The following is a 13687-nucleotide window of genomic DNA, read 5'->3' as shown; positions in this document are numbered from 1 at the left end:
GTATTTTGTGTGATAGAGACTGGTCAGAAAGAATAGCGGAAGAGGCCAGGACGGCCCAGTGGAAATAGAGCAGGTAACGTCTGGCAGAAGCTGTAGTCTGGAACAGCCTGGAAATTTAGGGCCAGAAGATCCTGGTGGCTTTGATATGGGTTACAGGCACATGTTACTAGGGTACTAAGGAGCGGGGAGCCTCATGCAGGCTTGATATGCACTGGAGGCATGTGCAGATAGGGAGCTAGAAGCCCCGTTTTCCAGAGGTAGGGGGAAATAAGGGAAGTGGCTCTCCCTAACAGACAGGAAAAGGTTTTACAGGTTTCTTAGGATTGCTAAGGTTATTTTGGAGTTTGGGACCTAACAATCATAAATTGTTGCCGTGTCTTTCCATCCAGGTGTATTTTTTAATTGATTGATTGATTGATTTAATGTACATCAATGCTTTGCCTGTATGTATGCCTGTGTGAGGGTGTCAGATCCCCTGGAACTGGAGTTATGTACAGCTGTGAGCTGCCATGTGGGTGCTGGGAATTGAGTACAGCTGCTCCCCCCCACACACACACCCCCCACCTATATTTTTTAAATAAGAACTGGAAAAGCAGCTTCCCCTCAAAGATTCCTTTTGTATCCATATCAGAACTTACTGATAACACAGTTGTAAGCAAGGATTATCAAGATTTTCTATTATCAAGCAATTTCTGTCTTCTTAAGGAGCTCAGGACATGCGCTCATGGGTTTCCACGGAGTCTAGGCTTGCAGGGCCTGTCAGCAAGTGATCTTTTTTTCCCCATAGTAAGGCTAGGGACACTGTAAACAAGGCACTTGGCCAGGTTTTCTTCAACGTAATATTTTGGCTTCGTCAACTTAACCTCACTTCCTGGAATCTGTCAGATCATGTTTGTCCTCATGCATACCATTTACAAATACTGCGTTTGAGTCATGTAACCACAGAGAGCAGATTATTATTGAACTTGCTCAACTAACTATGTTGCCATGAGAATAACAATACTTGATAAATTTTTCTAAATTCTAAAGGGATCAGATACAGAAGAAAAGAAAGGTTTTATTTTTTTAATTTTTTAATTTTTTTTATTAATTTATTCTTGTTACATCTCAATGTTTATCCCATCTCTTTTATCCTCCCATTCTTCTCTCCCCTCCCCCCATTTTCCCATTATTCCCCTCAGCTATGACTGTTCCTGAGGGGGATCACCTCCCCCTGTATATGCTCATAGGGTATCAAGTCTCTTCTTGGCAACCTGCTGTCCTTCCTCTGAGTGCCACCAGGTCTCCCCCTCCAGGGGACATGATCAAATGTGAGGCACCAGAGTACGTGAGAAAGTCATATCCCACTCTCCACTCAACTGTGGAGAATGTTCTGACCGTTGGCTAGATCTGAGTAGGGGCTTAAAGTTTACCGCCTGTATTGTCCTTGGCTGGTGCCTTAGTTTGAGCGGGACCCCTGGGCCCAAATCTGCCTGGGACAGAGGGGAGGACATCCTATTGGGACTCTAAATGAGAGAAGCATGGGAGAATAGCAAAGTAGAAGGATCCAGAGGGTCCTAGAAACCTACAAGTAGAACATTATTTTTAATTTTTAATGGTATATCTCCAAAGTACTGTAAGATATAGTCGCCTATTGTTTGAATAGCCTCTTCCAAACCTCTCATGGAAATACAGTTGGTATGGTAATGCAATCATTAAGAGGTAATTAAGACCAGGCATGGTGGCACACACCTTTAATCTCAGCATTCAGGAGGCAGAGGCAGGTGGGTTGCTGATTTCAAGGCCAACCCAGTCTACAAAGCGAGTCCAGGACAGTCAGAGTTCTGTTCCACAGAGAAACCCTGTCTCAAAACAAAACAAAGGTAATTAAGAGGTAATCATTAAGATGGTGTGGAGGGAGGGGACCTCTGGTGGTGTTGCATGGACATGTGTGTGTGTATATGTGAGCTTCATTGGCAGTGGGTGTCCAATGTCTGTAATAGTAACTTTTATTCATCCGCTAACCCAGCCCTAGACCTGGAAGCTTCTAGCCTCTGTACAATCTAATCTAGGTGTAGAATGTTTTCAGCCTCTAAGACTTACTGTTGAATAAGCTTACCCTTTCTAGCTCTTTCTGAACTCTGGCTGGCTGATTCAACTCAGCTATTCTGCTCAAACTAACTCTAGCAATCTGTTCTAATCTTCTGGCTCCAATCTCATTCTCTGGCTTGTTCTGCCTTCACTGTGTCTAGCTTGTTCTCTCTGCAACATAAATCTCAATAAAACTGCCTCTGAATTCCACGGACTGAACTGCCACAAACTCGACTCCAATGCACTGCCTCTCAACTAACTCACTGACTCTGAGATCTGCAAGCATCTGCTTCCTGAGTGCTGGGATTAAAGATGTGTACCACCTCGCCTGGACTTAAGTTTTTCTTTACCTGAAACTTGCTGAAACCAGGCTGTCCTTGAACTCAGAGATCTGCTTGCCAGTGTCTCCTGTATTCCAGATGGATTATACAGGATGTGCTGTCTTGCCAGAGCAGCCATGTTCTGAATTAAAATTCCTCTACCAATATCTTCTTCAATTACATTGCACCTCATTTTCTAAGCTGGGGGTCTCTCACTGAACAAGTGTGGCTGCACCTGGCTGGTTGTGTGTGTATGGGGGCGGCGGTGCTGGGGATCCAACTTGGGTCCTCATGCTGTGTTGCTATATATCAAACCGAGCCATCACCCTAATCCCAAGAGGTAGGATCTCTGAGTGGTAATTTACATAAGCAGTAACCTCATGAATACAGTCATGTCATTATGTAAAAGCAGGTTGGTTATCACAGGAGAGAGGGATGACTCGGACCTTACTCTGCATCTCACATAGGCTCATTTGCTCTCTGCCTGCCTGTGACATGCCATAAAGGCCATGTGGTTAAGTTTGAGATATCAGCTCATCTGGATTAAGAGGTGCTTAGATGGCTGGTTTATGGATGTGTCTGCGACTGTGTTTCCAGAATTGCAGTGTAGGTTGTTGTGGAATGGTTACTAATTCTAGAAGGCTTTACTAACCCAGCTAGCTCTCAAATAATTGAGACAGAAACCCATTGATTTATTTAACAAGACGTAAGCACAATAACTAGGCAGATACAATTTAAACCAATTTTCTAAGATAGTCTGCTTACCTCCTAGCCACACTCCCCAGTATTACTTGCCAGCATTTGTCCTGTCTGAACTGGCTCTGCTCCATCAAGACAAATCCTTTTTTTTTTCCTCCCATCTTCGTGCATTTTTCTCTTCTCTTCTCTCTCTTCTCCTCCTGGCCTCCTGGTCTCTACCTGAGACCACAAGCCTGGGAACTGAAGCTCGCCGTACTTCTCTTCTGTCCAGTTACAGGTTGTTCAGCCTCTTTTGTTAATCAGAGATAATTTACACAAGAAAGAATGGCGTATATGAGGAATGCACTCATGTGGACTGCAACCAGATCTTGGGGGCAAGAATTTATCATCTGAATATGCAGAGCACCGGACCAACCCCAGTAGTATGTAGGCCAGCAAATTGAGTGAAGATCCTCCCTCAAAAGATGGGAACTATATTCAATCTGGTGGGATCCCTGATTTAAAAACAAACAAACAAACAAACAAACCAGAAAGACAGGGACTGGAGAGATGGCTCAGCACTTAAGAGCACTGTCTGCTCTTCCAGAGGTCCTGAGTTCAATTCCCAGCAACCACATGGTGGCTCACAACCATCTATAATGTGATCTGATGCCCTCTTCTTCCATGCAGTTGTACATGCAGGCAGAGCACTGTATACATAATAAATAAATAAATAAATATTTTTTAAAAGAAAGAAAATGCCGGCGTGGTGGCACACACCTTTAATCCCACCACTCACACTTGGGAGGCAGAGGCAGGCAGATCTCTGTGAGTTCCAGGCCAGCCTGGTCTACAGAGAGAATCTAGGACAGCCAAGGATGCACAGAGAAACCTGTCTCAAAAAAGAAAAAAGAAAGAAAAAGAAAAGAAAAGAAACAAAAAAGAAAGAAAAACAGAAAGACAGAAGTAAGGAGATTCATTCGCTTCACTCTGTTTCCCCCCTCTGTGTTGGAGCAAAGACCCCCTGCCCTTGGACATCAGAATTCTAGACTGCTTTGGCTTTTGGACTCTGACCTTCCACAAGCCAGCCTTTGTCCCCACAATGTCCCTGATTCTGAGGCTTGTAGACTTGGGCTCAGGCAGGCCAATCACTTCTCTGTTTCTCTAGTTTGCAGATAACCTGTTCCAGGACTTCTCACCCCACGTGATCATGTGAGCCAATTCACACAATAAAGCCCCTCTCTCAAAGAACTCTTGATTCAGAGGAGGCTAGCACCATGGCAGCCTATAAGCCTTGGACTTTGAGCCACTTACGTTTCTATTGTTTATAATTTACCCAAGCCTCGAACAGGATGTGGTTGCTCATGCCTTTAATCCAAGCACTGAAAAGGAAGAAAGGGCAGAAGTCTGAGTTAGGTCAGCTTGGTCTACATATTGAGTTCCAGGACAGCCAGGGTTACAAACAGAGAAACCTTGTCGCAAAAGAAACATCATCATCATCATCATCATCATCATCAACAACAACAACAACAACAATAATAATATGCTCAGCCTCGGGTATTCTGTTATACTAGCAGAAAATAAGCTAAGAAATTGATAGGGGGAAAAAGGGAAGAAAAGGATTTCATTACTTCTGGAAAACAGGACATGAATCAGTGAAACTTCAAACAAAAAGACACATCACCATCCTTTGCGTTTGTCACTGACTCTCATGTAGTCAGTTCTTTCTCTTTGCTCCTGGTTTTCTGGCTCATTCTTTCCTTCATTGGAATTGCTTTGTGGAAATTCTTACGTAGCCCAAAAGTTTGGTCCTTAAGAGTCCTCGAAGTCTGTCCTTTTCAGAAACATTTCCAGGAACTACTTAAAAAGGAAGCACTTTGTAGTTATAGGGCCTTGCAGAGGCTTTCAGGAACAAATAATCATAAAACAAATTCACTGCGTGCAGGTGACAAAAGGCTTTAAACTAGCATGGTTAACGGCCTGCTGGGAGTCCTTCATAATGGCTTGCTCATGGAACCTGCTTATTCCTGTTACGTGGTGTTTTCGGACCATTAGAGCCAGGAGGGCTAACATTAGACTCAGAGGTCAGAGTTTTAGGACGTTTGTAAATCTTTGTAACATTTCTATCACTAACATACACCCGTAAAACACATAAAGAGGCATAAGCATCATTCATCTGACAATCCGTCCCGTGAAGCTTATCAAATGAACCTAAATAATTTAACAAGGAAGAGAGACAATAAATCCGTGGAGATTTTTCAAGGGAGCTTTTGGAGAATCCTAAAGTTAGGCTGAGGTTCAGCCAGGTGTGGTGGTCCTCTCCTGGAGTCCCAGCTACTTGGTCTGCTAAAGCGTATGGGTCAGTTCAGCACAGGAATTTGTTGCCATGCCAACATAGTGAAGCTCAAATGGCAGGTTACCCCAGGACAAGCTAACCCAGCCAGGCAGCTTGGCTTCCTCACTGCTAATCTGTTTTCTCATATAATTTTACATGCTATGAGGAAATGGGAGCAGCAAACAATATGGCTGCTTCCAGCTAGCCAGGGAAATAAATGAAACAATATCTGATGTGACTTTTCCAGAGAAATGTAAGACACATCCAGGATGGTGGCAGTAGATCAAGGATGACTCACACAAGTCCACATCGCTGAGGAAACTGGTTCATTACGGGATATTAATGGAGTGATGGATGACTACAGAAGGTTTCATTTGCTTGAATTCCACCAAGGTCTCACCCACCAAGGCCCTATTCTCTGATTCTAAATCTAGTACAGAATCCATGTAAATTTAGACTCAGTGCACCACCTAGTGTCAAAACAAACATGGCTTTAGGCTCAGTTAACATAAGACAGACAGAACGAGGTCTTATAAAAGTAACGTGTTTTTGTGTTCTCTGTTCTTGCTCTTCTTAAGGATTCTCTGGTCTTGTAAACACTGTGTGACTATAGGAAGATTGCTTTGCTACAGTCAGGCTTGTAGAAAAGCTAAAGAGCAACCTGCTGCAGCACTCCACCCCTTTCTCTGGCCCTTACATTCTTTTGTCCTCTCTTCCAGGATGTTTGCTGATCCCTGCAGGAGGTATTATGTTAGCTTATCTTGCCCACAGTTGAACAGCAAGTTGCTGTTTTATAGTGTCGATCCCAGCACCGTCGGCTGTGCACTTCTGGAATGACACAAATATCAACAGAGGCCATGACCCCGGTGACCACGTAGACAGCCTAGGAAGTGTGAAGAAGTGTCACAGCCTCCAAATGCCCTGTCATGAATTCCTTCTAACTAGCTAGATGCATTTTTTTATATTATCTCAGCTACAGGCACAGCGTGGGGCACGAATGAGGGCACAAATGTCTCCATTGTCACCAATCAGTATGTCCGAGGACATTTTGTTTGGTAATATTATCCTTTTTGTTTATGCTTTTTTTCTCATTTGGCAAGAATATATTTTTGTGCGGTGTGGTAGTACACACCTTTACTCCCAGCAAACAGGAAGTAGAGGCAGGTGCATCTCAGAGTTTGGGGCTAGCCAAGGCCTGTAGCCAAGGCTAGTAAGACCCTGGAAGTGAAGGGGAGGAGGAGAAAAGAAGGAAGTTAGCTATTTGACCTGAGTTTGATAGATTCCAATGAAAGTTGAGGCCAATTTAGTAAAATTACTAGAGCTGGGGTATAGTTCAGAGTAGAGCATGTACTTAACACAAATCAGGCCCTATGCTCAATAGACAGTATCAGGACTTAAAATGGCAGGTGGGTGGATGGATGAACAGGGGAGTGGGTGTGTGGGTGGGTAAGTAGATAGATAGATAATAGATAAATACAGATATATAGATAGATGATAGATAGATAGATAGATAGATAGATAGATAGATAGATAGATAGATAGATCTCAGTGGAAAAGTGATTACCTGGCATGTGAAAGGCTCTGATTTGGTTCTCAGAACTGAGGGCAGGGACTAAAGTTATAGCCCATATGACTGTTTTGTTTTCTTAAGTATTTTGTATGTACAGAGTTTATGTAAGCCACCTATATACAGTACCCAGAAGGCCAGAAGAGAGTGTTGAATCCCCTAGCACTAGACTTTTAGGTAGTTGTAAGCCATTCAACATGGATGCTAGGGACCAAACCGAGGCCCTTTGAACAGCAGTAAGTGCTCTAAACCATTGAGCCATTTCTCTAGCCCCTATTTTGTTTTCTTATCAAAGTGGCACTGGAACTCTGATAAATAGTAGTATTTCAGATATGGACAGACATTGACAAATCTGTAAATACTTGTAGAGCATAAAGTACCTGAAATTTTTATTTTACTTGCATTGTAATAGCCTAAATCAAGTACCTCTTCTGACTTGACATGCACACCACCAATAGTAGCAAAATGAATAAACCTAATTATTTCAGTGACTTTTGCTTTTTAATAAGTAAGAACAATGTCTGTGGGATTTTTCAGATGCCTCCTGAGAAATCAGTTATAGTCACCAAAAAGTGTGATCCAAGATTTGATGTTGGAAGCAGGGCATGGTGGCACACGCCTTTAATCCCAGCACTGGGAGGCAGAGGCAGGCTGTGAGGATTGCTGTGAGTTAGAGGCCATCCTGCTCTACAAAGCAAGTCCAGTACAGCCAAGGCTACACAGAGAAACTCTCTCAGGGGGGAAAAAAGAAGAAGAAAAAGAAAAAAAGATTTGTTGTTGGGAAGGCAAGCAGGACGCCAAAGCCATCAGGCAATTTAAGCACATGGATGCATCTTACTAGGAAACACTACTTAGTTACCCATTCAACCAAGTGACAATAAAAGATTTAGAAAGTATACATAGGGGATGGCATGAGTGTAAAGAACCTCCCTTTCCAAAGTGGGAAGTCTTTGTCCCTTTGTGTAAAGGGCGTGATAAAGTCAACAAAAAGCCCAGGAAACTGTTACACAGGGCCCTTTTGTCCTACAGAGTAATTACTCAGAACATAAAAATGTCTTGCAGCCTCTTCTTCACACAGACAAAGACTCCAAAGGCATTTTAAGTTATTTATTTATCATTATTTGTTGTTGTTGTTGTATTTGTTTTTCAAGACAGAGTTTATCTATGTAGCATTGACGGTCCTAGACTCCCGATTTGTAGACCTCAGAACTCACAGCAATCCACCTGCCTCTGCCTCCCCGAGTTCTGAGATTAGAGACATGCACCAGCACACCTGGCTCATCATTATATTTCTTAAGACAGCCTCTCACTATATAGGCCTGGCTGGTCTGGAACTCCCTATGAATACGAGGCCGGCCGAAGAGCCCAGCAAAAAAAAAAAAAGGGGGGGGGGTTGTACTTTAAACAAATAGGAAAATCAATCCTACTTTTGCATTAGTATAATAGCTGATGCCAACACTCCTGACAGTATGAATAAAACCATCAAACTTTAGTCATCTTTAACCACCATAAAAAGAAACTTCTTTCCTGTGAGTCTTCTATTGCTTTCTGTGGCCACGCAGCGGGACTTCCCTATACCTTCCTCTTGGTTAGGAAACAAAGATACGTTTTCCTTTAGCTCAGGATGACTCTTGTTAATAAAAATTCATCCTGTCCATCTTGCTTACAAATGTTCTACTCTACCATACCGTTCCCATGAGGATCTTACTCATGCGTGTTGATTGTGACTTGTATCCAGGGACAATGAAGCAGTATATAATTGTGACATAAGCACTTTTAGCACGCCAGCAGAGCTGATAGATAGGTATCTCATAACTTCTACAGTAATGTGCCTCCAAAAGCCACAAAAATAGGCACATTCATTAGCAGATCCAAGTATATAGCTTTTCTGTGTCACATTAATAAGGAAACAAAGTCCAAGGTCTGCCTGAGTTAGACGGAAAGTTCTCATTTCAAAATTTAAGAACCAATGTTAAGCTATTTTATATGTAGTGATGCCATGAAAATAGAAGTGAAACAGTCTGGAAATTACAGAGGATTAAGGGGTGGGAAAACTGGGTTTAGGGGAATATGCTCAAAGGACTTTATATACTTGTATGAAAATGTCCTTATATAATAACTCTGTATAATAAAAGAATTAAAATTAATTTTAAAAATTAATGCTGGGGATTTAACCACAGGATTAGAGTACTTGCCTAGCATATACAGGGCCTGTATTCATGCTGAACACTCGCATACATGTATACACTCAATTTTGTTGTTGGGAGCATGGGGTGGGGTGGGGTTGTTTTTCAAAACAGGGTTTCTCTGTGTAGCCCTGGTTGTCCTGGAGCTCACTTTGTAGACAGGGCTGACTTTGAACTCGCAGAGATGCCTCCTAAATGCTGGGATTAAAGGTGTGCACCACCATGCTCACCTCTAAATTATTCCTTTCCATTCATGTTTTACTATCCGTCTTGGCTGGAAAGCATCTAGGTATCTATGGACTATCCACTAACTAACTCAATTTAGCATCAGTCCAAATTTTAAGTTACTTGGGAATCTTAGAAAGTATTTCCACCTGGGTGCTGGTGGCCTTTAATCCCAGCACTTGGGTGGTGAGGTTTTGTGTTGTTGTTGTTGTTTTGAGGAGGGTTATTTTTATTTTCCTTTCTTTTCTTTTCTTTTCTTTCTTTTTTTAAACGGGTAGGGGAATTTCTTTTTCTTTCTTTCTTTCTTTCTTTCTTTCTTTTTTTTTTTTCCGAGACAAGGTTTTTCTGTGTAGCCTTGGCTGTCCAGGACTCGCTTTGTAGGCCAGGCTGGTCTCGAACTCACAGCAATCCACCTACCTCTGCCTCCCGAGTGCTGGGATTAAAGGCAAGCGCCACCAGCTTTATGCCATGCAATTTTAAGAGAGTCCGTATCTCCCTAACTCGAGGATCTTTTTTTTTTGTATGATACATTGTTCGTCATGATAGATAAAAATAGGAGATGTTGCTGGTGATGGTCAATGTTCTCGAGGCAATTTTGCGGGGAGGGGTTGGCATGCCCCACTAACATAAGCCTGCCCACAGATTTAAGAAGCTGGCAGTCGTCCTAATGACAATTTCGTGGCCGCTGCGTTACCAGGTTTTGTTTTTTTCTGAGAGGCTAAAAGGTCTTTGCCTACACACAACTAGGCTGTCCTGGTGTAAAAAGAGGGTAGGAGAACTTTCGGCCAACACTGGGGAGTAGCCCCAAACGAAAGGCTTCAACTGTTCTGCACACAATATCCACACCCGTGAGAAGGCACCGACCGAAAACAAAGTACGGAAAATAGAACTGCCTCCCTCAGAGTGTGGAGGCTTGGGCCTTTTGGGGCTAGGGGACACTCGCCTTTTTTCACTCTAACCAGGGATTCTGTTGCCCCCCAGTGTGGCGCCAGATGTTCCTTGTTCAGCGGTAGCCTCTGTTCTGTGTCCAGCAGCTCTGTCCAGGCACTGTTTCCTTCCAGATGAGAAGAACCTCAAAGATCAAAGGGAGTGGAGGCTTGGGCGTTTCAAAAACCTGGGATGATACCAGAAAAAAAAAAAAAAAAAAAAGGACAGGGTGGTGTGCTGTATCAGCCTGGATACTGCAGAAACATGCCATTATTGAATAGGCCAGACCTAAGCTTGCCAGCCAGCACCCAAAGTGAAGCCGCTGCCGCCGCTTGCCCTGTTGAAAGACCAAGAGTTCAGGGCAACCATACTGCTTGCAGGCTACAAACACAAGGGTCAGGCCCGGGTGGCAGATATCAAGGTCGGGGAGGTATGTGGTGGCCAGGAGCTCCCGTGCAACCTGCCTCCAGACACCCTGCCTAGCTGTAACATCGCCCTGAGTTTGGATAACAGTAGGATACCTAAGACACGTCTCAGCAACCATTCAGTATTTATGGTGTGTCAGAAACCAGGAACCTTGAAACAGACCAAATATAATGAATATTTGCATGTAAAGACATGTGGACAAAAAATAAAAATAAGCACACACACACACTGTGACACACTTCAGCTCCCAATACCACTACAACTAACAAGTGATGGATAGGTGGGAAAGATGGAGAAATGAAGCAGTGGGTGCCCAGTGGAGAGAGGCAGAACTAGAGACCAGCCTGCGGTGACAGGTGTGAGAGAAGCCTTTGGTGTACAGAGAAACTTGTCAAAGCTGAGTAGGGCCACAGCCTGGAGCTTGCATAGAGGTTCATGTGGATGTCCAGGGTACCTACAGCAGGCTGGGGCTGTGTGGATGCCCATGGCCTGTGTTACCACCAAAGGCCGTGTAGATGTCCATGTTCTGTGCTGCTGCCTGAAGCCATACTGATGTTCACGGGCCATGCTGTAGCCCAGGACCACACTGATGTGAATGGCTTGTGCAGCCACCTGAGGCCATATCTATGTCTGTGGTTTGAGCAGCTTCCAAGGGCTATTTTCATGGTCCTGCTGCTGCTGTGGGGATGTGTTGATGTCTGTGGCCCATGCTCCTAGCAAAGGCCACTTGAATGTCTGTGGTCTATGCTGCCACTTGAAGCCATGTTCATGTCCATCAGCTGTGCTGTACCAAGGACCATGTTGCTAAGAATGGCCTGCACTGCCACCTGAGGCCATGTTGATGTCCTTAGCTTGTGCTGCCTCAGTAGACTATGATAGTGCCCATGGCCTATGCTGATGTCAGAGGCCATGTGGATGTCTGTAGTCCATGCTATCACCAGAAATCATGTAGAAGTCCATGATGATCCATGATCCCACTAATTATAAAGGGCAAAGCTACTTCTGTAGTAGTGTCAATGTTTGTAGGCTCACAGTTGAGAAAAAGGGATACAGAAGGCTTCTGTGACAACCTCCCTCCATCCTCAAAAAAAAAAAGGCCATTTGATAAAACTCTTAAAAATTGTAAGGGGATTTAGATGGAACAGAGATTGAGGGGATGGCCAACCAATGACTGACCCAACTTGAGGGTCTTTTTTTTGTGTGATGCATTGTTCCCACCCCCATAGGAGAGAGCCAACCCCTGCCACTATTAAAGATACCCTGCTATGATTGTAGGCAGGAGTCTAGCGTAACTGTCTTCTGAGAGGCTTGATATAGCAGCTAATGGAAATAGATGCAGAGACTCACAGCCAAACAATAAGCTGAGCTTGGGGAGTTTTGTAGAAGAGCAGGAGGAAGGATAAGGGGAGCCAGAGGGGTCAAGAACACAAGAAGACCTACATAGTAAACTAACCTGGGCCCATGGGGGCTTCCAGAGACTGAGCCACCAACCAAAGAGCCTGCATGGGCTGGACCTAGACACCCTACACATAGGTAGCAGATGTGCAGCATGGTCAACATATGGGTCCCCTAACAATGAGAGTAGAGGCTGTCTCTGACTCTGTTGCCTGCCTCTGGATCCCTTTCCCGTAGCTTGGCTGCCTTGGCAGGTCTCAGTGGGAGAGGATGCACCTAGTCCTGCTGCAACCTGAGATGCCAGGGTGTGTTGGTATCCTTTGGGGGCCTCCTCTTCTCTGAGAAGAAGGAGAGGGGGGAAAGGTGTAAGGAGAAAATATGAAGGTGGGAGTGGGAAGAGAGGAGGGAGGGGGCTGGGATCAGGCTGTAAAGTGATTAAACAAATTTTTAAAACTTGTGATAAGGATGCAGAAGTGTAGCACTCCACAATTGATGGCTTCTGGCAGAGTTGTGGGTGGGGAAGGACTCGGTTTTCTTTAAGGCTGCCAGGAGTTTGGCCATGCTTCAATGAGGAACACAAATTTGAACTGTTTTCTTTCTTCTTCTTCTTCTTCTTCTTCTTCTTCTTCTTCTTCTTCTTCTTCTTCTTCTTCTTTCTTCTTCTTCTTCTCTTCTTCTTCTTCTTCTTCTCTTCTTCTTCTTCTTCTCCTCCTCCTCCTCCTCCTCCTCCTCCTCCTCCTCCTCCTCCTCTTCCTCTTCTTCCTCCTCCTCCTCCTCCTCCTCCTCCTCCTCTTCCTCCTCCTCCTCCTCCTCTTCCTCCTCCTCCTCCTTCTCCTTCTTCTTCCTACTTCTTTTTTTTGGGGGAGTAAGTCACAAGGGTTGGGGGTGCAGACCTGGGAGGACTGGGAAGTGAGTTTGATTGGGGTTCATGATGTGAAATTCCCAAACAATCAATAAAAATATTATGAAAAGAAAAAAATAGGAGCTGGAGCGATGGCTCAGTGGTTAAGGGTACTGGCTGTTCTTCCACAGGTCCTGGGTTCAATTCCCAGCAACCACATGGAAGCTCACAACTGTCTGTAATTCCAGTTCCAGATGATATGACACCCTCTCACAGACATACATGCAGGCAAACACCAGTGCAAATTAAAAAAAAAAAAAAAAAAGAAAGTTTGTGGGGCCGCACGGCTGGCTCAGCAGTTAAGAGCACTTGCTGCTCTGGCAGAAGACCCAGGTTTAGCTCCTAGTGCCCACCCAATCATCTGTGTCTCTGGCTTCAGGGAGTCTGACACCTTCTTTTCACCTCCGCAGACACCAGCCATCTACATAGACATTACATGGAGACAAAATATCATATACATAAAATAAAAATGAATACATCTCCAATGAAATTGCTTGAATAATGACTCAATTTAGGTTAATTTACATTCTCGTATTCCTAAATATCTCATGCTACTTTATTTGACCCATAAGTCCATGTAAGTTTAGGAAGAGTATAACCAATTAAAGTTAAAGTATACTAAAAATGAATTTAAATGTATGGTTAAATTCTACTTAG

The sequence above is a fragment of the Acomys russatus genome, chromosome 23 (assembly GCF_903995435.1).
Source record: "Acomys russatus chromosome 23, mAcoRus1.1, whole genome shotgun sequence".
NCBI lineage: Eukaryota > Metazoa > Chordata > Mammalia > Rodentia > Muridae > Acomys > Acomys russatus.
Note: the sequence above shows the minus strand (reverse complement) of the source record.